The sequence below is a fragment of the Canis lupus genome, chromosome 31 (genome assembly GCF_048164855.1).
Source record: "Canis lupus baileyi chromosome 31, mCanLup2.hap1, whole genome shotgun sequence".
In the NCBI taxonomy this organism is placed as follows: domain Eukaryota; kingdom Metazoa; phylum Chordata; class Mammalia; order Carnivora; family Canidae; genus Canis; species Canis lupus.
Genome location: NC_132868.1, coordinates 26,581,460 through 26,607,266, shown reverse-complemented (window position 1 = coordinate 26,607,266; position 25,807 = coordinate 26,581,460). Strand labels below are relative to the sequence as shown.

General features: G+C 38.6%; 1 protein-coding gene across 9 annotated transcripts in view; it reads left to right on the top strand.

Annotated features, from left to right (window-relative positions):
• The window catches only part of ATP13A4 (ATPase 13A4), a 111,600-nt gene that overhangs the window by 3,683 nt on the left and 82,110 nt on the right, over window positions 1–25,807 (top strand). The gene's annotated exons all lie outside the window — the stretch shown is intronic.

Genomic DNA, 25,807 nt, shown 5'->3' with positions numbered 1-25,807 from the left:
ATGTAAGTTGCTATTATCTAAACAAAAATAGGAAGAGTTAGGGCTTTAGCAATTAACCAATTGAATGACTACTAACCCCAAAGCGAGGTCATCTCTTCTCATTAAATAACTGTAAGTAAGGACTGTTTACTTTTATTCTCAAGTCATAGAGACCACTTATACATGGAAAAGAGCTGAGTTACCTTATACCCAGCCTCATAGTCCTTCTTTTGGGAAAACCTCAACCCTTCTTGGGACTGAGTTTCCTTATTTGTGGAGGAAGAGTATCAGACCGCCTGGGAACCCAAATTCCTTTGAATACAGTGGATACATATTTATATTTTTAAATGACTCAGATAGGCTAAGTTCTCATTTCCTTACACTATGACTTAACAAAGTGGTTATCTGGTTAATATTGTGGCTTAGTTAATTAGAATATTGCTCACTGTTATCCTTTGTTATAATCTAATGAAATCATATTCCTTTTGAGGATGTATTTTATTCTGGTGAGACTTATTTTAAAAGTAATATTTCCTGATTTTTTTCTTTCCTAGGTTCTAGCAAATAAGAAAGAAAAAAACCTTGTATGTTTTTCTGATTATAAAGATAACATAAGTTTATTATAAGAATATTGAAATGACATAGAAAAATCTAAAAAATGAAGTAAATATGATTCATAAATCTTCCACTCAGACATGATCAGCATAGTCGACCCTCCTTCTAAAGACATAAAAAGTGAAAATGTATCTAACTCATCTAATGTATAAAGCTTTCTAATTTTTTTACTACATTTTAATATTATCTATACCATTGTGTTTATATACATCTCTGTGTTTGTATCATGGAAACACTACATACTACACACAGTGTGTTACTATTAATTTCTTTTGACTTCATATTCAGTAGACTGAAATAAATAATGTTGGGAGTATTTATGTCTTAGAAATCAGAAAATGCTACACAGGACTTGCATCTTGCCTCACCTGAAGGCCAGTTATGAAATATTTACCTCTGAGCATATCTCTGAGCGTATTATTTAAGACTTCCTTTTTCTTTTTTTTAAAGATTTTATTTATTCGAGAGAGAGGGGGGGGGGGTGGGCAGAGACACAAGCAGAGGGAGAAGCAGGCTCCATGCAGGGAACCTGATGTGGGACTCGATCCCAGGACTCCAGGATCACGCCCTAGGCGGAAGGCCTGCGCTAAATCGCTGAGCCACCCAGGGATCCCCAAGACTTCCCTCTTCTTCCTGATACATGTCTAAATACAGAAAGCATGTTGTATTTAGATATTATCCATTTATTTGTGCTATGCATCATGCCAAAACACAATAAAAGCAATCACAATCTATTCTAAAAAGCATGCATAATACACGTATTCAAAAATATGTATTTTTTAAACAAAAAATGGATTTATCTCATATATATGTTTTTTAAACTGTCCTTTTCATTGTATCTAAAAATATTTCATGGCTATATTTTCCTTTTGAAAATTGTAGCTCCACATAATGATTTTAAAGCTTAAAGTATATGTGGATGAACTATACTAGATTAAGCAAATCTCTTATGTTGTATGCTTCTGTTAATTCTAAATTTTTTGGCTGTGATGGACAACTCTGTATGTGCAATTTGACATATTTGTCAGATTATTTCCTTAGGATAAAGTCCTAGAAATAGCGTTGATATATAAGAGGGAGTGTGTGTTTTAAATTTTCATTGATACGTAATACTTAATTGCCTTTCAGATGATTATGCTTGTACCAATTTATACTCTAACTAGCAATCTTTTTTTGAGAAAACTTGCTTTCTTTACCATACTTGCCAATGTTGAGCATTATCAATCTTTTTAACTTGGGCTGATTTGATATGTGAAAATGACACCTGATGGCTATATTATTTTTGCATTTCCTTGATTTGAAATTGAGCACATCTCTATATGTTTATTGGCATTCATATTTTTTGGACTAGACTCTCTTAATGTCATCACTCTTGTTATATCAACTAGTAGAATGGGTAAGTAAAACCTGTTGAATCAGGAAAAGCAAGAGAAACTCTTTTTGAACTTCCATGTTGTTTTTGAGAACAGCAAGAAATTAGTACTGCAATGAGTGCATAATAAGGCAGCAGGGTGGTGTGTGGTCTTTGCCACATTGGAAGCCCTATCGTGCCTTCAGCATGAGCAAGGGACATCTGTCCTCACCATTATTTGGCTCACTTTCATAACTGATGTTTGTCTTTTCTTCTCTAACACCAGGAAGCAAAAGCACCTCCCCCCACCTCAATAGCCACTTATTTATTATGCTCCATGAGCACCTCCGAGTTGGTTGCCAATGTTAACTAGTGAACCCACAGATCTCATAGTGGGAGAATTGTGTTCAGACTGAGACATTTTGTCAGCTGAAATGTTCAGGAAGCTGGGCTACTGGCCAAGTCTAGTGTCTTTATTCTTGATTCATTGCTGCAGAACTCCCATGAAGTCAACTCATCTTTGATATAAATTCTTGAAGAGTGAGATTTAATTGCTTCTTGAGGACAGGAACCCTGCTTAGTTCACCTTTCTGTGGCCTGCCCATTCCCTTCCCCACTATTCCCAGAATTTAGCATAGTGCTTGGCACAAACAGTAAGGGCATGTTTGATAACGTAATTCCAAGCTCCATTAACCTGTAATTTTTTTATCCCGAGAAGAATGAGGAGGCAAGCAGGGCTTAAAGGGATAAACAATTTGAATAATCAAAAAAGAAACTTGGGAAATTTTGTGTTATTTATTTGGAATAGCCAATCATTTTGTGAATTTATCAATTGACTCCTCTTTCTCCCACGCATAAACAAAGCTTATTCTTCAGAGTTAATTAGCCATCTACACTATTTTTCTATGAGATACTTTATGCTATCCTTTCATCTGTTCATGTATAAACTCAACAAATATTTACCAAATGCTTACTCTGTGCCAGGACTTCTCTGTGCTAACCAAGGAGGATTTTGAGTGAAAAGCAAAAAGCTTTTGTTTTTAAGGAGTTCACAGTCGAGCAGGCAGGACTGGGTACATAATTTGTGGGGCATAGTGCAAAATAAAAATGAGTTGTCCCTTGTTCAACAATTATTAGGAATTTCAAGATGGCTGTAACAGAGCACTAAACCAAGTTCAGAGCCCTTCAGAGAGCAGGGTCCTGTGGGATTACACAGACACGTGACTATGTAGCAGGCCCAAGTAGGGGAGTGAGAGGTGTAAACATAATGAAATTGTGATAAAACAAGTGCCACTGAGGGAGTTTTGCACACAGAGCTATGGGGCACAGAAGAAGAGCAATGCAGTCAAGGGGGAAGATGGCATTTCATTTCCCTGGAGGGGTAAGTGAGGGCCTGAATGTGAAAGACTTCACAGGACACTATAACGAGTGCATATTTTATCCTTTCTAATGATGCCTAAACACTAGTCCATGAAAAAACTGTAACAGAATCAAGTTGGGGAGTATATAAAGAAGAGATTCAGTATGCAACTATAGCCTTGATATAGAGGATGCTGAGTAGAGAATGGATTGGAAAGGTCCTTAGGAATTAGAATTGCAAAGACTTCATAATCCATAGACCAAGGGTGAACAGGATGAATAGGATTAAGGGTGTCTGTAATGGGAGAAGATGATACAAGTGCTGAATCCCATAGGGAAAAGTAGGAACAGGTTGGGAGTGGAAATGGCAACAGTAGTAGCAGATATTTATATGGTGATTGATCTGACTAGGAACCTTACACATAATAACATATATAATTATTTCAGAAACCCTAAGAGGAATCATCATCTCTCTTTTGCAGATGTAGGAACTGAGATGTAGAGAGGTTAAGTAACATGACCAGGTTCATTTGTCTAAGTACATGGAAGGCTATGGCTTAAGACCCCGATTTAAGCATAATGGTTTACTGCTTTTTTTAAAAGATTTTTTTTTCTTTATTGGGGGGGGCGGTGAGGCAGAGGAAGAGGAAGAGGAAGAGAAGGAATCTCAAGCGGACTCCCTGATGAGCTTGGAGTCTGCCTTGGGGCCAATTCTATGACCCCAGGATCATGACCTGAGCTGAAACCAAGAGTCAGATATTTAATCAACTGAGCCATCCAGGTGTCCTGGTTTACTGCCTCTTAATTTTGCTAAATTCTGGATGCATTACTTTAGTTATTAATTAGGTGGCAAAAATAACAGGGTGTGAGTGAAAGAAACACAACATTAGGAGACTGGAGACTAGCATTGTTGTGTTGGCTCTGCCATTATTTATTCTTATACCCGTAAAGCAAATCATGGTCACTTCTCTTTGGTTTTGTCTCATTGATGAGGTGGAAATGATAATACCTTACTAGTTTGAACCAGGGACCAATGCAGGTGGTTTCTTGAGGTTCTCTCCAACACATGTAAAGGTATGATATCGAAAGTTTTAAAATAGGTGGATAAAATCACTATGAAATGTCTTAAGAAATTTAAGTGATACTTCCTATTTTTTTTCCAAAGCGCTATGAGTTCTTTTAGTCAAGGAAAGGAGAACATATATGGAGACATTACATCAAGTGAGAATTGAAAATTTATGGCAGTTGTTTTATGAATGTTTATTATGGGTAAAGAGTAAATAAATCCATTGATAAATGATTAACCAGTGCTGAACCCTATAGGCTCCTCAGGCCTACAGAAGACATAGAGCACAGCAACTTGACCTTCAACAGCATTGGTGCATTGGTGATGTGTCCAGAAGATATTCATTCCTGGTGCCATTTTCAAGGCTTTGTCATTATTTTAAAGCTTTGTGAAGATTAGCCAAGTGGGATCACTGACCTACATGGACTACAGCTATTTCTGTATGTCAGTCATGTAAACCTTGGTGAGCTGTCTGAAACCATAGCCTAGATAGAGATGGAAGGAAGCTCAGAACACTGCCTCCTTAACCCTGTCCTCAGCCTAAGGCTACTTTTCTGGACAACAAGCACAGCTTTGCCCTAGATGCCCCCTCAGAAATCAGAACAGAGAGGAGGCCCAGTGCGCTGCAAGCTTTCCAGAGAGAGATGTCCCTCAGGCCAGGACACTTTCTGATTTTGGTGGTTACACACACAGCACTCTGGCTGGGACTGTATATTTTAGCATTTCCAGAATCTATTTTGGAGCCATGGGTAGATGATTTTGAAGCTCTGGTATTCGAGTCTCAGAATCAGTAAAGAGATCAATGTTTTGACGCCAGTTCAAAAACAAAAGAATCCAACAAATGAGTTTGTTTAGATAAGTGGTTACTTTTTCTTGCTTTTTAATGGAAAAATAAGGCTGATTTTTATGGCACACAGTTTCCTGCAACTTTGTTCTCTTTCAACTTGGAATCACTGAGCAAAGGAAGGATCTTCAGCCTGGAAACCAAGCCACCCTGTATAGGTTTTTCCTTTAGCCAATTTCAACAGGCAATTATTTACTTGCCATTCTCTCTGCTTATGCAGATGTGCTCTGCTTGTTTTCCCAAGAATACATTATGGACTGTCTCTGCCAGGGATATATCTTCACCTAGATACCTGGCCATCAGAGGCCTGCACATTCACCAGAACCCATCTCAGATCTGATTCCCTTCCTTAAAGCCATCTGGGAGCCCCTGGATCACACTTAAGCACTTCCTTGTCTGGAGTAGATCTGAATGCCAATTTCGGCAATTTCACTAGGTTTTATAGGTAGAGTCATGTGTTTATTCTCCTCCCCCAACAGTTTGTGAGTTGTTACAAGCAGGGACAGATCTTATTTCATGTCTGTATCTTATATGCAACATTGAAGTTACTTAACATGTTTCCTATAAGTTGAACTGAAGATTTCTGTGCACAATCTTAACAAGAGTTTTTATCTTCTTTACTGACTTTTGAGTGGTTAATGCCAATTTTACAAAAGGAAGCACTGAGAAATTATTTAATTTGTCCAAGTCTGGAAGCAGCAAAAACAGATCTGGAACCTAGGCAGCTTGCTTCCAAAGCTCCTATTCTAGCCTTAGGTTTTTGATGTGGCCTTGCTACTACTACCACTACTGCTACTATTTCTACTATTACTGCTGCCACCACCACTACTACTACTATTGCCACCACTGCTCCCACCCACCACCACTACTACTACCTCTATCTCCCCTGCTACCACCACTACCATTACCATTACCATTGCTGCTACTACCATCACTACTACCACCATTACTACCACTACCGCTACTACCACTACTATTCTACTACCACCAACACTACTGCTACTGCTACTGCTGCCAGTACTACTACCACTACTATGACCACTTCAACAACTGCTAAATAAGCCCAAGACCATATTAATTTAGCAGTTATTTTATACTTCAGGTTCAGGTTCATTTTAAGCTTGTGAGAGGCAAAAACCTCCAGGTCTCTTTTCACAGAAGTCTTTGCTCTCTGATCTTTTAGGTACAGAAGTAAACGGGTACAGGTGCTGGAACTGAATCAGCCATCTGTGCATGCCTGCATCACTTAAGCGGTCTCTCCTCGTGCTCTCCCCCCTTCTCCAGCAGTGGCCTCCTTGGCTTGTCACTCAATGCTTAGCTCCTAGTAGGGGTAGAGAAGTTACCTGTTGTCCTTGTTCTACTTACTCTTAGGCAGTCCCTTTGTGTCTGGGCTTAGAGGAGCGGGAGTGCTGTGCTTTATTAATATTCTTATTCATCCTCTCCATGATAGCTACCTCTATCTTTATCTGAAGTTGGTTTCAGATGGAAGTTTCTTACACTCTCCTAGCAGTTACTTGGGCTTGATTTTGTAGAATCTTGGTTTCAGGATGGTTAGTTGTAAAAGGTTATTGCTACTATATACTTCATAAAAGGCTATTTGCTACTATACTTCATACAGCATCAATTGATTTTTGCTTTCAGCTTTTTATTTTATTTTTTAAGATTTTATTTATTCATGAGACACACACACACAAAGAGAGAGAGAGAGAGAGGCAGAGACACAGGCAGAGGGAGAAGTAGGCTCAATGAAGGGAGCCTGATGTGGGACTCAATCCCAGGACTCCAGGATCATGCCCTGGGCCACAGGCAGGTGCTAAACCACTGAGCCACCTAGGGATCCCCATGATTTTTGCTTTCATCTTGATAGAGGATTTCCCACTTAGAAGTAATTGACCTTTGTTAATTTGACCCTAATGGTTTTATTCTCAAACTTTGCATGGGACCCTCTGGTAACAGGATATTACCTATCCTCAGGTATTACACCAGTGGAAAAAAATTGCCCTTCATTCAATAGTCTCAGCAAAATACTCATTTGTTTTCTCACTGGATATTATTAGATAATTTCCCTTTCCAAACTTATTAGCGTGGCCAGAAGAAGACCAAGATCTTAGTCACATGGCCACGTCTGGAGTTGGAGTCAGAGTCAGCTCTACATGAAACACAGTTGAGAGTGGTAAGGTGGGTGGTTTGAGACAAAAAAAGTGAGATAAATGGGGATCTAGTGGTTTCAACAAAAAATATAAATGGATAAATGGAATTTCCAACCTGAGAATCAATAAATAATAATTTAATGGAACTGAACAATAGTGTTTAAGGTGGTCAGGTCCCCCACATGATTTTCTTTGCTAGAGAGAATATAAAATTTGGAGCTTTGCTACTGATATTTTAGATATCTGTGAAGAAGTAGAAAAGGGCTTTTAAAACATATATATTTATTTTTCAGATTTTAAAAATGAAACATATTTATTGATTAAAATATGCATAGTACAGATGTGCCTGGGTGGTTCAGTCGGTTAAGCAGCCAACTCTTGATTTTGGCTCAGGTCATGATCTCAGGGTCCTAGGATTGAGCCTGGGTAGGCTCCCTTGCCCAGTGGGGAGTCAACTTCTCCTTCTCCCTTGTCTCTCCCCTGCCTCTTGTGTACATGTACAAGAGGGATTTGTTTTTTTAAGTCAGAGAGTCTTTCTTAGTGGCCTTAAATCATCCCCTTTGGAGATGTGCACATTCTTTCAAAATCCTTCTCAGCAGTAGAGATTTGGGATAATAAGGAATTGCCAGGATGGGATCTGCTTTAGATGCTCAGAAATGCTGCATTTGTCATCGTCTATCCCAGAGAACTATGAAGAAGGAGTGCATACTAGGAAGTTGCGAAGCTTCTATTTTACTAAACAGCATTTCAGAAAGCATCATGTGCATATAAAGGGTCAGTTCTGACCATAGCAGACAATGAGCCTCTAGTAACAAACGAGAGGGCCTTCATCTTTCATTTCAGAAAATTTCCCATGTAGCTTCCTTCTGCTATTTCTTCTGTAGGAGGAATAAGTAAAAGCTATAATTCTTATTATTTGGTAGCAAATTCTATCTCCTGTGGACACAGTTAGAGTATCTGTTCTTTAATAAAGGCCTGATGGTGGGGGCTTTCAACTTTATGGGAAGAAAAATCTAATCATCTTCCTTCTGAATTTTTACACAAGCTCCTGGAACAGGAAAACAATTTTATTTTTGAGTTTTAACATTACTGAAATAATTGCCTACAGAGTATCCCTGGGTAATTAATTGGCCAATTAAAAAATAGCCAAGTAATATACAAATAAAAGTGGAATGTTTCATTCCCCAAGGGAGGATTATGTTTTTCTATTTAATTCTTAATGACTTGTTGATGACCTATTCACTGCTTTATTTCCAATACTTAAAAAAATTATAAATACACAATATATATTAGGGGGGTAAATGAATGAATGGTGGATGAATATAGCTAGTTACAGTTACATTCTAAGTCTGTATGAAATAGTATACGGATCTATAGGTAAATAAGGATTAGAATTCAGAGAAGAGGATTGATTTACTATACTTCATTTTACCCCTTCCATAGAATCCACTTTCCAGCAATCCAAACTTTGTCTTTCTCCTGTTCCTTACCTCACCCATCCAACCTTCCCTTAAATGCCCTCAGAAAGGGAAACTTGCTGTAAGACAGGGCATTTCCTTGTGAGACAATGATGACTATTATAAAGACTCGTCTACATTGAACGGAGATATGGTTCTGTTAATCTGAATTCATTAATTCTACTTCTTTTGCCTTTTGGGGCCACCTGTCAGAAATCAGCTTCCTTTTCTCATGCATGTAAAAATTGTTCTTACATGTCCTTTTGTTTTCATCCCTCCTGCGTCTCTTCTTCAATCTAAACACACTTAATTTCTTCAACAATCTTCATGTGGCATAGTTACCATTTATTGACTACTTACTAGGTCCTATGACCATTGCTAAGCATTTCCACATGATACTTTATTCACAGTAACCTCATTAGGTAGATATTATCACTATAGGAGAAAAGATCAAATGTTTCCATTGTTTCTCTGTGGCAGGGGTCCACAAACTATTGACTATGAGTGACACCTGGCCTACTGACTTATCTGAAAATAAAGTTCTGTTAGTAACAGCCTCCTCTATTTGTTTACAGATTATCTCTGGTTGCTGTTATACTACAATGGCAGAAATGAATGGTTGTTAGAGAGACCACATAGCTCACAAGGCTGAAAATATTTTCTATCTGGTACTTTACAGAAGTTTGTTGATTCTACCGTTATCCTTCTGATCTCTCTCTCTTTTCTGATTTCATTAAAAAATATTTTTCTTTATTGCCATAGTAAAATGTTATTTGTTAAGGTTGTCCAAGTTTTGCATCCATCAGCCATGGATGTTTAGGACAGCCCTGAAAGGGCTTAGGCTGGGTGCTGTTTAAGGATTTAATTGGCTGTCAACGTGGTCAGTAGATATTTACAAACTGCTGTGGTGGAAAGGGCCCTGTTTGAAAGCTTGCATTCTTTCTCATCTGGATTCTTCCATTAACCATTCATTTTATGTGAGGAGTTTCCCCTTTCCTGGCCTCTGTTTTTTCCATTTCTTTTTTTTTTCTAAAGATTTTATTTATTTATTCATGAAAGACATGCACACACAGAGAGAGGCAGAAACACAGGCAGAGGGAGAAGCAGGCTCCCCACAAGGAGCCGGATGTGGAACTCGATTCCGGATCCCGGAATCAGGACCTGAGCCGAAGGCAGACGCTCAACCACTGAGCCATCCAGGCATCTCCTTTTTCCATTTCTAAATAGATCTAGCTCTGTAGGATCTATCTGATGTAATTACATAGCTATCTTCATTTTGAGGTTGCCTAGACCCTTACTTACCAGCATGAACATTGGTGTCCAGATGTGTAAGAATCTTCATTTTTTGGAAATAGTACACCCTGTATAACCAAGAGCCAGTGGACCCTTAGAGCCCCCCAGATCATGGAATTTCAGATAGAGAAAACTACTCAAAGATAATCTAGTCCAACACATTCATTTTTTAAAGTTTTTTTTAAATAAATATAATCATAGATACACATACAGTTGCAATAAATAATACACAAAGATTCTGTGTATGCTTTACCCATTTTCCTCCATTGTAATGTCTTGCAAAACTATAGTAAAATATCACAAGCAGGGAATTCATGCTGATAGGTCAAAGTAAAGAACATTTCCATCACCACAAATATCCTTTGTTTTTGCCTTTTTATAGCCACATCTATTTCTTTCCCATTCATCCCTACTCCTTAAATCCTGGCAACTACTACTGCTTTCTGTTTCTATAATTTTCTCATTTCAAGAATGCTATATAATAAGATCATACAGTATGTGAGCTTTGGGATTGACTTCTTTTACTCAAAATAATTCCCTGGAGATTGATCTAAGTTGTGTGTATCAATAGTTCATTCCTTTTTATTGCTGAGTAGTTTTCCATGATATTACATTCATGGAATATTTAATCATTTATTTATTTAACCATTCATCCATGGAAGGACATCAGAGTTGTTTCCAGTATTTGGCTATTATGAATAAAATTGCTGTAAACATTTGTAAATAGAGTTTTATGTGAACATAGGTTTTTATTTTTTCTGGGATAAATGCTCAGGAGATCAATAGCTGGGTTGCATGGTACTTATATGTTTAGTTTTTTAAAAAAACTACCAAACTATTTTCCAATGTGGTTGTACTATTTACATTCCTACCAGCAATGTATGAGTGATCCTGGTTTTCCAAATCCTTACCAGCACTTGTTCTTTTCACCATTTTTTATCTTAACCATTACGACCATTTATCTCTAACCATCCTCTATATAGCTATATAGTAATATCTCATTGTAGTTTCAATTAAACTTTTCTTAATAGCTAATTATTTTGAATATATTTTTGTGTGCTTATTTACCATGTGTATTTTCATGTCTTTTGTCAATTATCTGATTGAATTGTTTGATATTTTACTGTTGAGTTTTGAGAGTTCTTTATGTATACTAGATACAAGTTCTTTATTGAATACATGGTTTGCAATGGGTTTGTAATGTGGATATCCAATTGCTCACTCCAGCACTATTTATTGAAAAGACTATTTCTTTCCTCATTGGATTGCTTTTGCGTATTTGTCAAAAATCAATTGGGCAGAGTTATATAGGTCTAAGTATAAGAAAGTATATAACACTAGGGAATTATATAATAATTCTTGAAATCAGGTAGACTTGTTTCCACTTAATTCTCATTTTTTCACAATTGTTTATCTCATTAGTAGGTCATAGAAATAAAATTAATGTATTTTATATGTTTATCTTGAATCTTATGATCATGATTAGCCCTTTTATTAAACATAGTGTTACCTGTATGTTTTTAAAGATGCTTGTTATCAAGTTGAAGAAGTTAGTTTTCATTACTATTTCCCTAAGAATTTTTACCATGAATGTGTGTGAAATTTTGTCAAAAGCATTTTTCTGTGTCAATTGATATGATCATGTTATTTTTAAAATAAAAAAATTAGTTTTAGTCTGTTAACATAGTGGATTACACTGATTAATTTTTGAATGTTAATGTAGCTTCATATCTTAGGAATAAGTACTACTTGGTAATGGTGTATAATTCTTTTACCATATTGCTGAAATCTATCTGTTAAAATTTTGTTGAAGATTTTTGCTTCTATGTTCCTGAAGAAGATTGGTCTACAGGTCATTTATTTTCTATCCTCTTTGTTCCATTCTTCCTCCCTCCCTCCATTCCTTCCTCCCTCATTTATTAAGCACTACCTATGTGTTAGTCCCTGTGAAAGCTATTATGTATACAAAGAAAAGCCCTAGAGCTCAATATCTAGTGGAGGATAGACTTCAGTGGGCTAGTGTTATAATAGCAGAATATGCAAAGTTCTGTGAGAACACAGAAGAAGCTACAGTCAATTCTGGGATGACTTCAGTGGAAAAGTGCCAATTGAAAAGAATCTAGATGCATGAACAGGAGTTTACCAGCAAGCCCCGTTAGGGTGAAGGACATATTAAGTCAAGGAGACACAATGTACAAAGGTACTGAGATGTAAAGGAACAAAGCACATTCCATTCGGAGAACTGAATGTAGCTTGGCAACACTGATGTGCAGGGTATATGTGTGTGTGGTGGAGTGGGACAGGAAGAACAGAGAGTTGAGGCTGAAGAGATAGTATGGGAAGATTAGGAAGAACTCCACATGCCATTCTAAAAGGATTTAAGGGTTTTAAGTAGGTAACCAACCACACTGGCTTTGCCTGGACTTCCTGGGCATTAGCAAAGGTCACATCCTGAGAAACCCTTCAGCCTTGGGCAAACTGGGATGATTGGTAAATCTAGTAAGGAAGTGAAATCAGATGTCTGCTTTAGAAAAGTAACTCTGTAGCAATGTGGACAACAGTGTAGAGAGAAGTGAAGCTGGGCATAATGGTTCTTGCCGTGATTCTAGTGTGAACCCTGGTTGAATTAACAAGGCAGGAGTATCAGGGATGGAGAAGAGGAGGCCGATCTAAGAAATATCTAGGAGATGACCAATAGACCTTGGGCTAATTAGATGTTGAGGGAGAAGGAGAAGAATATTAAAGCAAATTCCTAGATTTCTGTGTCATAAAACTGGATGCGTAGCAGTGGTCATGGTAATGCAGAGAGAGGAGTGTGTGGTTAGTGAGTTTAAACTTATGATCAATTCTGACTGAGGAGTCATCATAGAGAAAATTTTACATGAATAGTGTTTTTAAAGATTGTTAGGACTTTTGGTGGGGGGTTTGGGGAGAGAAAACAATGAGGTCAGGGCAGGTATTTTGCAAAACAAAAACAAAAAAAAAACCCGCTTGAGTAAAATATATTGTTGAGTAAGATAAGATATTTCTAGGAATGGCGAGTAGTTATAGGATATACTCAGTTTAGGTGTAATTCTGCCTGATATGAATCTGATTAGACTGAGGAAAATAAGAAAAGACAAAGGCATTGTTTTGCTATAAATATATGATAGGGCAAGACTACCAAACTGGTGTGCCATGAATAGCACTGAGATGCTAGAGATGGATGACAGAAGTTCTTAGAGGAATATTGGGATATTGATCACCTCTAGTTTTAGGCAGCCTCATCTATTTATCTGATCTACACTGTGCAAATATTGTCATTTTACTACGGGTACCATTATATGGAAAAGATGTGGAAGCACTGTGCTGAGTAAATTCCTTCTTCTGTTGAGTTTAGAGTTAAATTTATATTGATTAAAAATACATCTAAATTGGGCAGCCCCAGTGGGTCAGTGGTTTAGCTGCCGCCTTTAGCCCCGGGCCTGATCCTGGAGACCTGGGATCGAGACTCCTCCCTGCATGGAGCCTGCTTATCCCTCTGCCTGTGTCTCTGCCTCTCTCTCTCTTTCTCTGTGTGTCTCTCATGAATAAATGAATAAAATCTTAATAAAAAATACACCTAAATTATTTTTAGAATGCAAAATAGCAAAACAAAGATTAAGTTTTCATTTCTTTCTGGCTCATAGACTTTATTTTTTCCCAGCTCTTTTGAGATATAATTACGTGTAATATTGTATAAAATTAAGGTGTATGATGCAATAATTTGATATACATAGATATGGTGAAGTGATTAAGTTCTTTATAAACAAAAAGTCTGGCTCTTTTTTCACCATTGTCCCTTGTGGGACAAGTGTTATTATTTCTAAAAATATATAGATACCCATTAAAATAAAAGCAGCCAATGATTGGTCATTTGCTATCTTTGAAATTAGTGGGAATGTAGCTATTAGTATTTGGACTCTTGCAGAATGACTGGCCTTTCAGAAGGTCATTATTATAAAAAATAGGGAAAGAACTTAATTAAAAAAGAACCAGCAAAATTACACTGATGCCAGTATAAAAGTGTGTGACATTTCGTCTCTTTTATTATAAAATACATTCTTCTATATCTATATAAAAGTGCACAAATACTTTTGTACAGAATGGGTAATTATAAGGTGAACATTTATTGACCATCGTCCAGGTTAAGAAATAGAATAATGCCTCACCAGTTTGGAAAAAACAGTTGTAGGGGACATTAATAGGATGTTGTGAAATTTGAAAATGATTTGGGTATGAGTTGAGATAAAAACTCACTGATCTGGAAAAAAATGGAGGCCAGTGAACGAAAAAGCATGCTGCAAAATGCTGTAAAAGAGCATTTACAGGGTGGTATCCCAGGATATTTAAAAAAGGTAGAAATTTTGGTTCCCCTTCTGCCCCACTATTCTCTCAATTTTCCATTCTTAACAAGTTACTCATTTCCCCATTACCTATCCTAATTTCACCTTTCGCTGCATCCAACCATTTGCTTGAAATTCTCTGGCAGATTAGGAAGTCCTTCTTCCATTAGCCACAACCAGAATCATGCATTCACAGGTTGATGGTGACATTTTACTGAAGAGTTAGGAGCCTTTCCCAAGGAGGTGCTCAATTCTGAATACCAGTTATGGAAATGAATCAAGTTGTCTTGTCACACTGGAGGAACTCTGATGCTAAGTTAGTGAATATGGCCAGTGGCGAAGGAGTCACACTTTGGCATAGTCACTCCCATTCTCGGGGCCAAGCATGGGGCTTCCTGCATGTAGCATACTCCCTCTTCCAGAAGGCTGTCTGATAGTTCTCCAGCAGGTGGTCTGCACAGTCTGTTAGCACCAATTTGCACAAATGGTGCAACAATAACCATCCATTATCTTTCCTTAAAAGAACGTTGAAGTTTGAGTGAAGGTCACCTGGGAAGCCTTGAAGTGAAGGCAAGTATCTCCGTGGAAAGGATTTGTGATGTAGATACCTCTGAGGTGACTCGAAGCTGTCACACAGTTGGTGTTAGGGAAGTTCTTATTGTTACAATAATTATAGGTATCAAAATTTAGAGAGATTCAAGGGATCATATAATCTAACCACCTCTCTAACAGATGGAGAAACTGAGTCCCAGAGAGAGGAAAGGGATTGTTTCATAGGACCACGGTTCAGACTAAAATTCCATCTCCAAACCAATATTTTTCCCTACACCAGTGATTGCAAAACTGTGGGTTGTGACTCTTGATAAGTGTTAAAGTTATTGCTTTGAGTCCAAGGCCATTCATGCCCAATGAGCATTGGTATAACCTTTACAAGCAAAAGTAGAACACACTCATTTGGAAGTGTGTGGCAGCTTTTGAAGTGCCATATAAATGTGTGGAAAAATATATACAGCTAATTTAATAATAATTCAAAGCCATATGATCACTGCCTGAGTCAGAAGATAGAACACTGCTTGCACTCCAGATGTTCTCCTGGGGCCTGCCCTAATTTTGACCCATCTCTGCTCTCTGCCCCCGACTCCACACAGAAGCAACCTCTCACCTGGCTTGTATAATTATTATTTTCTTGTCTTTAAAAATATTTTTTTCTAATTATGTCTGTATCCCATAATAACTTTTTTGAGGTCTCTGTGATTGAAATCACACTGACTATATTCTTTTGTGTTTTGCTTCTTCTGCTTATTATATTGGTGAGATGTATCCATATTACTGCACAAAATTATAGTTTATTTATTTGCATTGTGTCAGAATATAACATGGTAAGACTATACTTTCTAAAAAGTCAGTTCAATTTTCAATGGACTCTTGGATTGTTTCCAGCTTTGAATTTTTCTTGTCTGTATCTCTTGGTACACAGGTCCACAAGTTTCTGTAGAGAAGATGCTTGCAAGTAGAACTACTGAATCGCACAGTGTGTGTGTATCTTTAACTTCACTGTGCAAAGTGCTTTTTAAGGTGGTCTTGACAATTTATCTCTCACCAGCAATGCTAAGAAAGGATTCTTCACTCTAAAAACAGGTAGTAACCATTGTTCTAGTACATGCTTTCAACTCACTGCCACTATGTGGAACAGATTTCCAACCTTCTCAATGAGAAAGCTTGGTCACATGATGCTTTTCAAAATGATTTTTATTTACACAGGCCCTTGTTTAGGCATAAACTTGTGATGGAAATTGATATATTTATATTAATTTTATGTTGGTTAAACAGGTGGAAATGGTTGAAAGGGCAATGCTTGGTGTGTGTGTGTATGTGTGTGTGTGTGTGCACTAAGTGGGAGGGAGTGCAGAGTACACCTGCTGGGCCCTAGCCTAATGTCTAGCACATGGTGTAATTATTAGTAGGGTTGTCTGAAAATGGAACAGCCTTCCCTAGGAAGTAGAGTTTGCTTCATTGGAGGTGTGGGAGTTTCACATTGTGAAAGAAATACAGGATCAGGTCATCTTTGATCGTTCCCTCTCTTAGAGTTCATGACAGCATACTTCTCCCTCTTTCATTTTCTAAAATCCTGTGGTAAGTAACAAATATCTGGAGAGAAAAACAAAAATAATACTTAGGGATATAACTTATTGTTGGGAAAATTTCTCTATTTGTCAAAGAGTATAAGGCTGACTTTGAGAGGATATCATTGCTTTTCCTATGCTCTCTCTCTATGTGCCCTTATTTGAGAATTATCTTAAGAATTTTTTTGGAGGGCTTGGCGGTTCAGTTAGTGAGGCGTCTGATTCTTGGTGTCGGCTCAGGTCATGATCTCATGGAGCCCCACATCGGGCTCCATGCTGGGCAGGGAGTCTGCTTGAAGATTCTCCTCTCTCTCTCACTCTCTCTCTCAAATAAGTAAGTAAGTAAGTAAATAAACAAACAAGCAAACAAATAAATAAATAAATCTTTTTAAAAAAATCTCAGCTTTCTTCTTGAAAACTGATGTTTAGCCGGATATTTGCTATGCTTCATCAGGTGCTAATAGCCAATGCTTACCATTTTCTACCTCTCTGTTTACCAGTCTAATAATATTTCAATCTAAGAAATAACAATATATAACCAGAGCTATTGATGCACTCAAACAGTATCTGTGGGCCTATCATGTTCTGTTCTGTGCCAGGGATTCAGCAAAGAACAAGACAGACCAAAGCACTGCTCTTGTGGAACTTACATGCTAGGAGTAGATCACAAAAAAATAAACAAGAATATCAGATGGAGATAAGGGCTCATACAGGTTTAACATAGGATGATGTGCTAGAGAGTGATTGGGTAGCTTCCTGAGACCATGTGGTCAAGGAAGCCAAGATCCCAATGATAAGGAGAGGCCAGATATGTCAGGGTGTCCCTAAGGGTTTAATAATTAACCTTAAGTCTAATTGCCCTCATAATGACAACAACCTATATTTGAATAATGTGCCCACTTCTGTTATTCCATTTCATTGTCATAACAGTTTTGTGAGGGAGGCATTAGTGTTCTTAACTTTTAGATGGGGTAATGACTTCCGGACTATAAAATTAGTAAATGGTAGACCAAAACCGGTCTTGAACCCTTGGCCTTTAAGTGTGGTCTTTTCCCATGCCCTGCCCGATCTTGAGTCTCTATCATGTTCAGTGAGTAGGCTGCCCAGACAGGCCAGTAGTCCCACATACTGACCTGTCTGTGCTTTGTCTTATGTCACTCAGACATCATTAGAAGAGAAGTTTTAATTTCAGCACCACACGAGAACCTAGAAAATGCCTCTTGCCTAAGATCGCCAGACCAGAAGATTAGGATGTTGCTGGCAGAAACCACCACCGTCTGGTTGCTAGGTGGAGTCTCTCTTGCCTATTTCCTCCCCCTCTGCGGTTTGAGCTTGTGAAAACCTGTTTAAGGGGAAACCTAAGAACTTGTCTGGGCAGCAACCCCACTAACTCAAATGTGAGCAATTAGCAGGAGTTCAAGTCTTGTCCCCCATGACCTCTTCCACGTGAGAATGTCAGAGCTGAGGATGAAATGCCTTCAGGAGAGGCAGACCGGGGTGGGGAAGAAAACAGTTTTAAGTAAGAAGGACCTGACTCTGTTATCTACAAGCAGGATGACTAAGGATACATTCTTTAACGTCTTTAAACCCTATCTTCCTTATTTCTTGCCCATGGCTGGTATTAACTTCTTTATAGAGTTGCGAAGATTAAATCATAATGTGGAAAAATATATATTTAGTGTGACAAGCACATAATAGAAGTCATTTACATGAACTGGTTTTTCATGAGCTTCAGCCAAACTAGATGGACAATTATTCACAGGGCAGAGTATTTCCACCCTGTCTGCCACTGACAGGCGGGACAGTTTGCTTTTCAGCCAGCCAAATGGTGCGACCAAGAGGAGTTTCCACAGCCCAGGCTGGCAGCATCCTGGGTGGAGAAGAAACTCTGCTTAGTCAAAGAACACTAAAGTCCCATACACATCTGTTCTTCCTGTTTCCATAATCAGACTGCTGCCCAGCTAAAAGACTGTAGGCAGCAGCCTCTTCCCCTGATTTCACCTGAGGACAGCAGTTTTAGGGAAGCCATGAGAAGTCCACTTGTTGGGTGTGGAGGGAGAAGGATGGAGGTATAGATTTTAAGGGTTCAGCAACTTTTGGCCACTGGCTATAGAGGCCACTGGAGTAGAGGACACATCCCTGAATCCCTAGTCCCACCCCAAAGTACATTATCAGGCCTGACGTGACCCGGTTAATTGTAACACCACAGTATAATGACCTTATTATACCTTAAGCTGACATTTTGTCCTGAAATACACCTCCATGTTTCAGACTTTTTCTCTGCTCTGGGCTAGTCCCTTCACTTTGAGTGCCTTTTCTCCTACCCTTCTTTCCCGGCTGTTGAAATTCCAATCTTCCCCAAGTCCACTTCAATGAACAATACTCCTGGAGAATCTCTAGCAGACCTACTTTACCTTTGGCCTTAGACACAGTGGGCAATTCGAGTTGAACTTAAGGAAAGACACCTGAAGACTTTGTTCTGAGAGGTAGCACGTAAACATTTTTATGATGAGTTCCTCACGTCCGGGGCCTGACACAACACCAGTGTTGTTCCACTGTTTCCAATAGTAATTGTGTGAGGTAAGACTTTAGCAAGAGAACCAGGAGTCAATGGCCAGGAGATGACATTCCTAAGCTAGGAATGAGAGACAAGTGAGAATCCACAGCTGGGAATGAAATTAAGGGGCATTTCATTTGCCTATCATAGGATAGTGAATGGTACCCAGGTCACTAGACTCCTAAGGATTCCCTCAAGGCACACCCTTGCCACAAGTCAATGGATGTTAACGTTGTTTGTTTTTAAGATTTATCTATTCATGAGAGACACACAGAGAGAGGCAGAGACACAGGCAGAGAGAGAAGCAGGCTCCCCATATAAAGCCTGATACAGGACTTGATCCCAGGACCCCGGGACCACACTCTGAGCCAAAGGCAGATGCTCCAACCGCTGAGCCAGCCAGGTGTCCCTGAGGTCAACACTGTTAATGGAAAATGGAATGGAAAAACTTAACTCAGCTGATAAGTAGTGATATATTTCTTTATCTATTTCCAAAGTCGTCTTTTTTTTTTTTTGGTTGGAGCAGTGGTATTTTCTTTATCTATTTCTAAAATAGTTTTGGTTTTTTTGTAAAGAAATTTCCAAGACTGAGAAATTAGTATAACTTACTGACAGGCAATTGTGAACACACCTTTTGGTCCAGAGCAGGAGCTTGAGGACAAGATGTCCAAATCAGTTTGCTTCTTGCTTCCCAAGCCCTTGTTACACCTCTGTTGAAGGAAGGAGTTTGTGAGACTCAGTCTTACCTTTAGCATCTTTTCAACTCCCAGAGAAGACAATAAAGAGGAAGAAAATGAAAATGAAAGCACTTGTTTAAGAAACCTAGTCCTAAAGATTAACTTGAGTATAATGCAAATACATTTCCTAATGACCAAAGGCAGAATAGTCTTGAGATTGTTTATGTTTCCTTTTCCCCATATCAGTGGAATGATTTAATTTTTAGAGAATCTGAGAGATTCTGTTAAACTAGGGCTAGGAACAAGAAGAGTAAGGGTTCATTACCTTCCAGACCAACCAACCTTCTTTCTTTTTTTCCTTCTTGCTCTTCTCTCCTTTTTTCCTTCCTCCCTCCCTTCCTTCCTCCCTTCCTTCCTTCCATATAGTCACTAACCTACTTATTCATCCATTCAACACATATGCAGATAATGTGCCAGGTGCTGGGTAAACCGTATTAGAGGAAATAAACTTGAAAGGATCTTAAACTGATAGAACTTACAGACCAATCAACCTTCTTTCCTTTTTTCCTTCTTTCCTTCCTTCCGTCCTGCCTTGCTTCCTTCCTTCCTTCCTGTCACTAACCTACTTATCCATCCACTCAACACATATACAGATAATGTGCCAGGTGCTGGGTAAACTGTATTAGAGGAAATAAACTTGAAAGGATCCTCAACTGATAGAACTTAAAGTCCTGTGGAGGGTAGAAAGGAGGGAGCTAGAATAGCAAGCAAAAAATACTAAGTACAAATTGTGAAAATGATTTTTAAAAAGTCTTATAAAGGGTGGGTGAGATCAGGGTCTTATCATTATATAGGAGATTAGCTAAGTCCTCTCTGAGAAGAACACACTTAAAGGAGGCTGCCACAGACGAGAGATAGCCAGCCATGGGAAGACCCTGAGGGAAGAAAGGACTCTGTGCCTGTGGTTGGCGTGGCCAGGGCAGAACCAGGTGGTGGGAAGTGATTCAGTTTGGCGAAAGAGACAGATGCACACAGGCAGAGACAGACAGACCACAAGGGCAATTTGCTTTCTCTCTTTGCACCTCAGTTTTCCTCATCTGCAAAATGAGCTGTTGCACCCATTATTGACCTTATTGGGCACTTGACATAAAGTGTAAATTCTTTTTTTTTACTATAGATTTCAGTATTAAAATTCTCTAGTTCTCCTCTGAGTACTGAGAAGAACATCTTAGGCACTAGGACCTAGAGACCTGTGTAGATTAGGTGGGAGAAACTCAATACCTACTCAGGTTTCTTAACCTCAGCATTATTTGGGACCAGAGAAGTTTTTGTTGTGGAGGTTGAGGGGCAGTTGTCCTCTGCACTACAGGATGTTTGACTGCCATGGATGGGGGGTTATTTCATAGCATTCCTGGCCTCCACCTAGAAGCAATGTCAGTATCATCTCTCACCCAGTTGAAAGTCATTTAAAATGTCTCTAGCTATTGCCAAATGTCCCCTGGTAGCAGAATCCACTCCTGATTGAGAACCACTGGTGTACAGGATGAGGCTTGTAATCTTATGAGCAGGCCCAATATGAGATGAGAAAAGAATCTGTCATATGGCCTTAGTGTTGAGGAAAGGAGAAAGTATGGCAGGAACGATGAGAAATAGAGGAGCAACTACTCATTTAAAGCGGGCATCTCTTACTCTGATTGATTTTCGTCCTTTTTTCCTTAAAACTTCAGGTGCTCACGATTAGATCACCCATAATCCTTGGTTCATGACACTCTCATTACTTGTCAATGCTGCATTGCATTAATTCAGTTAGCTCTTTAATTGGTTCTTTATAATAACGTGATGATTCCACCACCCCCAACAAAAGCTAGGACCTTGACAATAGTTTGCATTTGACATTGTGGCCCTGCCTTGCCTCAGTGGAGGTAATCACTGTCCTGTATCATATCTTTGTCAATTCCTTGTTTTCCTTCCAACGTAGCTTTCTTTTATTTAACTCTATCCCAAAAATATATTTTATTTTTCATTGCTTTCAACTTTGTAAAAATGCTTGCATGCTGATGTAATTGTTTGAACTGATTTTTATCACTTACTAGTGTGTCACCAAGAGTCATCCATGTTGTGGAGTGTTGCTGAAGCTGATTTGCCTGAACTGCTGTGTAAGATCCCATTGTATGACTGTACTGTAAGGCCTTATTCTTTATCTCACTGGATGGTGTTGGGATAGTTCCTGGGTTTTTTGGTGCTTTCCAGCTGATTCTTCCAGTATAAGAATGTGGGTACTGTGCTGTCACGATTTCTGATTTATTTTAAAGAAAAGCCAGAAATCAGAATTTTTATGTGAAAGTAACTGGAGGACCAATATAAAGTTTTAAGAAATGCTGACCAGGCCAACAAGAACCTATCTGCAGGCCATTCTTCTTGAGCATCCAGTTCAAGATTTCTGGAATAGGTCATTCAGATTGAGAATATCTCCCTTCGATCTAGAAGTCAACTAAATTTAGGGGTCCCTTGGAAAATCATCCTTCGAAGTTACAAAGTATCAAACAAGAAGCTACTGAGGTAGAAATTGGAGTAGGGTTTGTGGTGAGGATAAGAGTTGATAGAAATTGATAGAAATTGCATTCATTCAGAACAAATTAGTACAGTGAAATAGTCCCTTCACATCCAAAATTTGGAAATAAGGTAAATAAGATTATCTTTTTTTTAAACTTTGTTTTTTAAATTTATTTTTTATTGGTGTTCAATTTGCCAACATATAGAATAACACCCAGTGCTCATCCTATCAAGTACCCCCCTCAGTGCTCATCACCCAGTCACCCCCACCCCCCACCCACCTCCCTTTCTACCACCCCTTGTTCATTTCCCAGAGTTAGGAGTCTCTCATGTTCTGTCTCCCTTTCTGATATTTCCCACTCATTTTTTCTCCTTTCCCCTTTATTCCCTTTCACTATTTTTTATATTTCCCAAATGAATGAGACCATATAATGTTTGTCCTTCTCCGATTGACTTATTTCACTCAGCATAATACCCTCCAGTTCCATCCACGTCGAAGCAAATGGTGGGTATTTGTCGTTTCTAATGGCTGAGTAATATTCCATTGTATACATAGACCACAGCTTCTTTATCCATTCATCTTTCTTTTTTTAATAATAAATTTATTTTTTATTGGTGTTCAACTTGCCAACATACAGAATAACACCCAGTGCTCATCCCGTCAAGTGCCCACCTCAGTGCCCGCTACCCAGTCACCCCCACCCCCGCCCTCCTCCCCTTCCACCACTCCTAGTTCGCTTCCCAGAGTTAGGAGTCTTCCATGTTCTGTCTCCCTTTCTGATATTTCCCACTTATTTTTTCTCCTTTCTCCTTTATTCCCTTTCACTATTTAAATAAGATTATCTTAAGGGAGATAAACTATTTTTAAAAATCACTTAAATTTTCAAATATTTAATGAAACCAGGAAAGAAATGCAGAATTGTCTTAAAGAGAATAAATAGCTCCCACTCTAATGGGATTTGACTGTAATTTGATTGAATGAATTAGCAGGCATGTCAGTTAGGGTGGGAGATGGTCAGAGAAGAGTCCAGAGCCCATTTTAAGCACTATGCTTGCATTTGGCTCCATTGACAGGACAATCACTCCTGGAGATGGTGCTTTTGGGAAAAGAACAAACTTTTAATACCTACCCATGTATTCATCTTGTCTTGTGAAGGTTACATGCATATCATTCTCTCATTCCAACCAGTCTCTTGGACCAGGTGAGCTTTAATCTTCTCTGCCAGAGGTGTTTTTCCAACAATCTCTGAGTCTAGAAGGCTGAGAGCCACTCTTAGGACTTGGTGAGGACTGAGGTGATGACATTACCCTTAAAGCTTCCTGGAGTCAATGTCCTACTCTCATCACCCTCTCATGTGCATTTCCAAAAGCATTGCCTTCACACAAATACTCACCCAGTGTCAGGCCCTATGTATAAGAGCTTGTGAATCAGATTTGATTCAGCCTTGTGAACTTTCTAGGGCAGGGTCTTACCTAGACTGTTGGAACTCCCTAAGTATGGAGAAATTTACTTGCATGCATCTGTGTGTATCTGGGTATAGGGTCTATAGACTCTTAAGGGGTTTTGTTGGCTGAGGTAGTTGAAACCATTGCTTTGGAAACCATAAGTGTGACATCTTGAGTATAGGGATCTGCAGAGGAGAAGATCTGGACACCCAGCAGCCAAAGTTTAAACCCTCAGGAATGCAAAGGACCTAGATCTCCAGGGACAGGGGGAACGGGGGAATCTGTGGGTAATAGAAAAGATAAAGAAAGGGATAGTGTGCTATTTCATAATGCATGTAGACTGCCATGGGTGTGATATTCTTCTGAAATTTTCTCAATATTCTCTCTCTCTTTTTTTTTTTTTGGCTGATGGACTACTTTTTGTAGGAAGTAAGGGTGGACAGAGTGCAGAGTAGCAAAGATGGCTCCCTCTGCATTTTGAGGGATGAGCTACTAACTGATGTAGTGTCCACAGAACTGAGAACAGGCAAGCTTTGAATGCAATACTCTGGTCTAACTAGGGGATATTCACCTGGCCTGACTGGTACTTCTGGTCTCCTGCTGTACCAGTGTTTTTATTAATAGTACCCAATTTAGATGACAATTTATATAGTCATTCCTCTATCTAACCCTTTTATTCCTCTAACCTTGTTTGTTCTTATCTGTTTGTATGTTTCTCTTTTCATTAAAGTAATGAGTTCCTTGAGGCTAGAGGCATTGTCTCATTCATCTCTGTGTCTAGCACATGTCTGCTGTTTGGTGGACATTTAGAAATTGTTTGTTAAATTGAACTGAAATCTGAGACAGAATGAAGAAGAGCCTTAGAATGGAGATGACCAGCTCAAATTATCTTCCCTGTGCTGAAGAGGTCTAGATTGGAGGTCCAGTTTTGAGTTACTGATGAGCTTTATGCTTTAGAAACACATGTAATCTCTTTCAACTAAGTGAGAAGTGCTTGGAGAAGGGCTTTGAGTGCTCAATAAATGTTAGCTGCTATCATTGTTACCAATAATACTTGCTAATCATATCTATTACATATAATAACTTTATTTTCTTATTTTTCTTTATTATTTTTTATAATAACTTTAAATTTCAGTTTTCTTAGCTGGAAAATGAAGATAATTCATGATCATATTGTTTTGAGAATGAACATGAAGACAATTTAGAAACTATAGAGGGCTCTATTGGATAGCCCATAAAATAATACATGGTAACAGGGAGATTTGTGCTTCTAGAATTGGCATAATTCTGACATATTACATGGGTGGCTCAACTGATGGACAATATAAAGAAACTTTTAAATATAACATTCAAAAATGATACAATGTCTGGGCTGTGGAGCAGAAGTTGACCTATTCCCAAGTGTAGGAACATTAAAAAAAAAAAAAAAAAACACATGGGAAAAGATGATAGGGTAGACTCAGAGCAAGTATGGGATTTAGGATTGGGTTCCTGCTCAGTGTAAGATCAACAAAGCATTGCTTCAGGCATGATGAGGGGGCTGAACCATTCCAGGCTTGGCAGCTGGAGAACAAGAACTTGAGTTTAGAACAAAAGAGGATTCATGTAAAGAAAGACATCCTAGGTGGCAAAATTGGCCATGAGTTTATATTTATGAGTTAATGTGAACATTTAATCAAAGTCATGCCAAATGTGAACGATACCTGAGGCAGACAGTCAACACCTGCATGCGTTGCTAATAAGAGGAAGAATCCCCAAAATTCGACATTAAAGCAGCCTTCAGCAAAGATCACAGAAACAATTCTGGTAATGTAATCTTTATCTGGTGAGACAGAGAAGGTGGCTGATTTAAAGTTGCATGTTCCAGGTCCCTTGTTATTCTAACAGGCAATCCTAGCAGGAGCTGAACTATTGACGCAAGGAATTCTTAGATCTAAAAAGTGCCATTAAACCAAAGGGTAGAATTTCAAGTC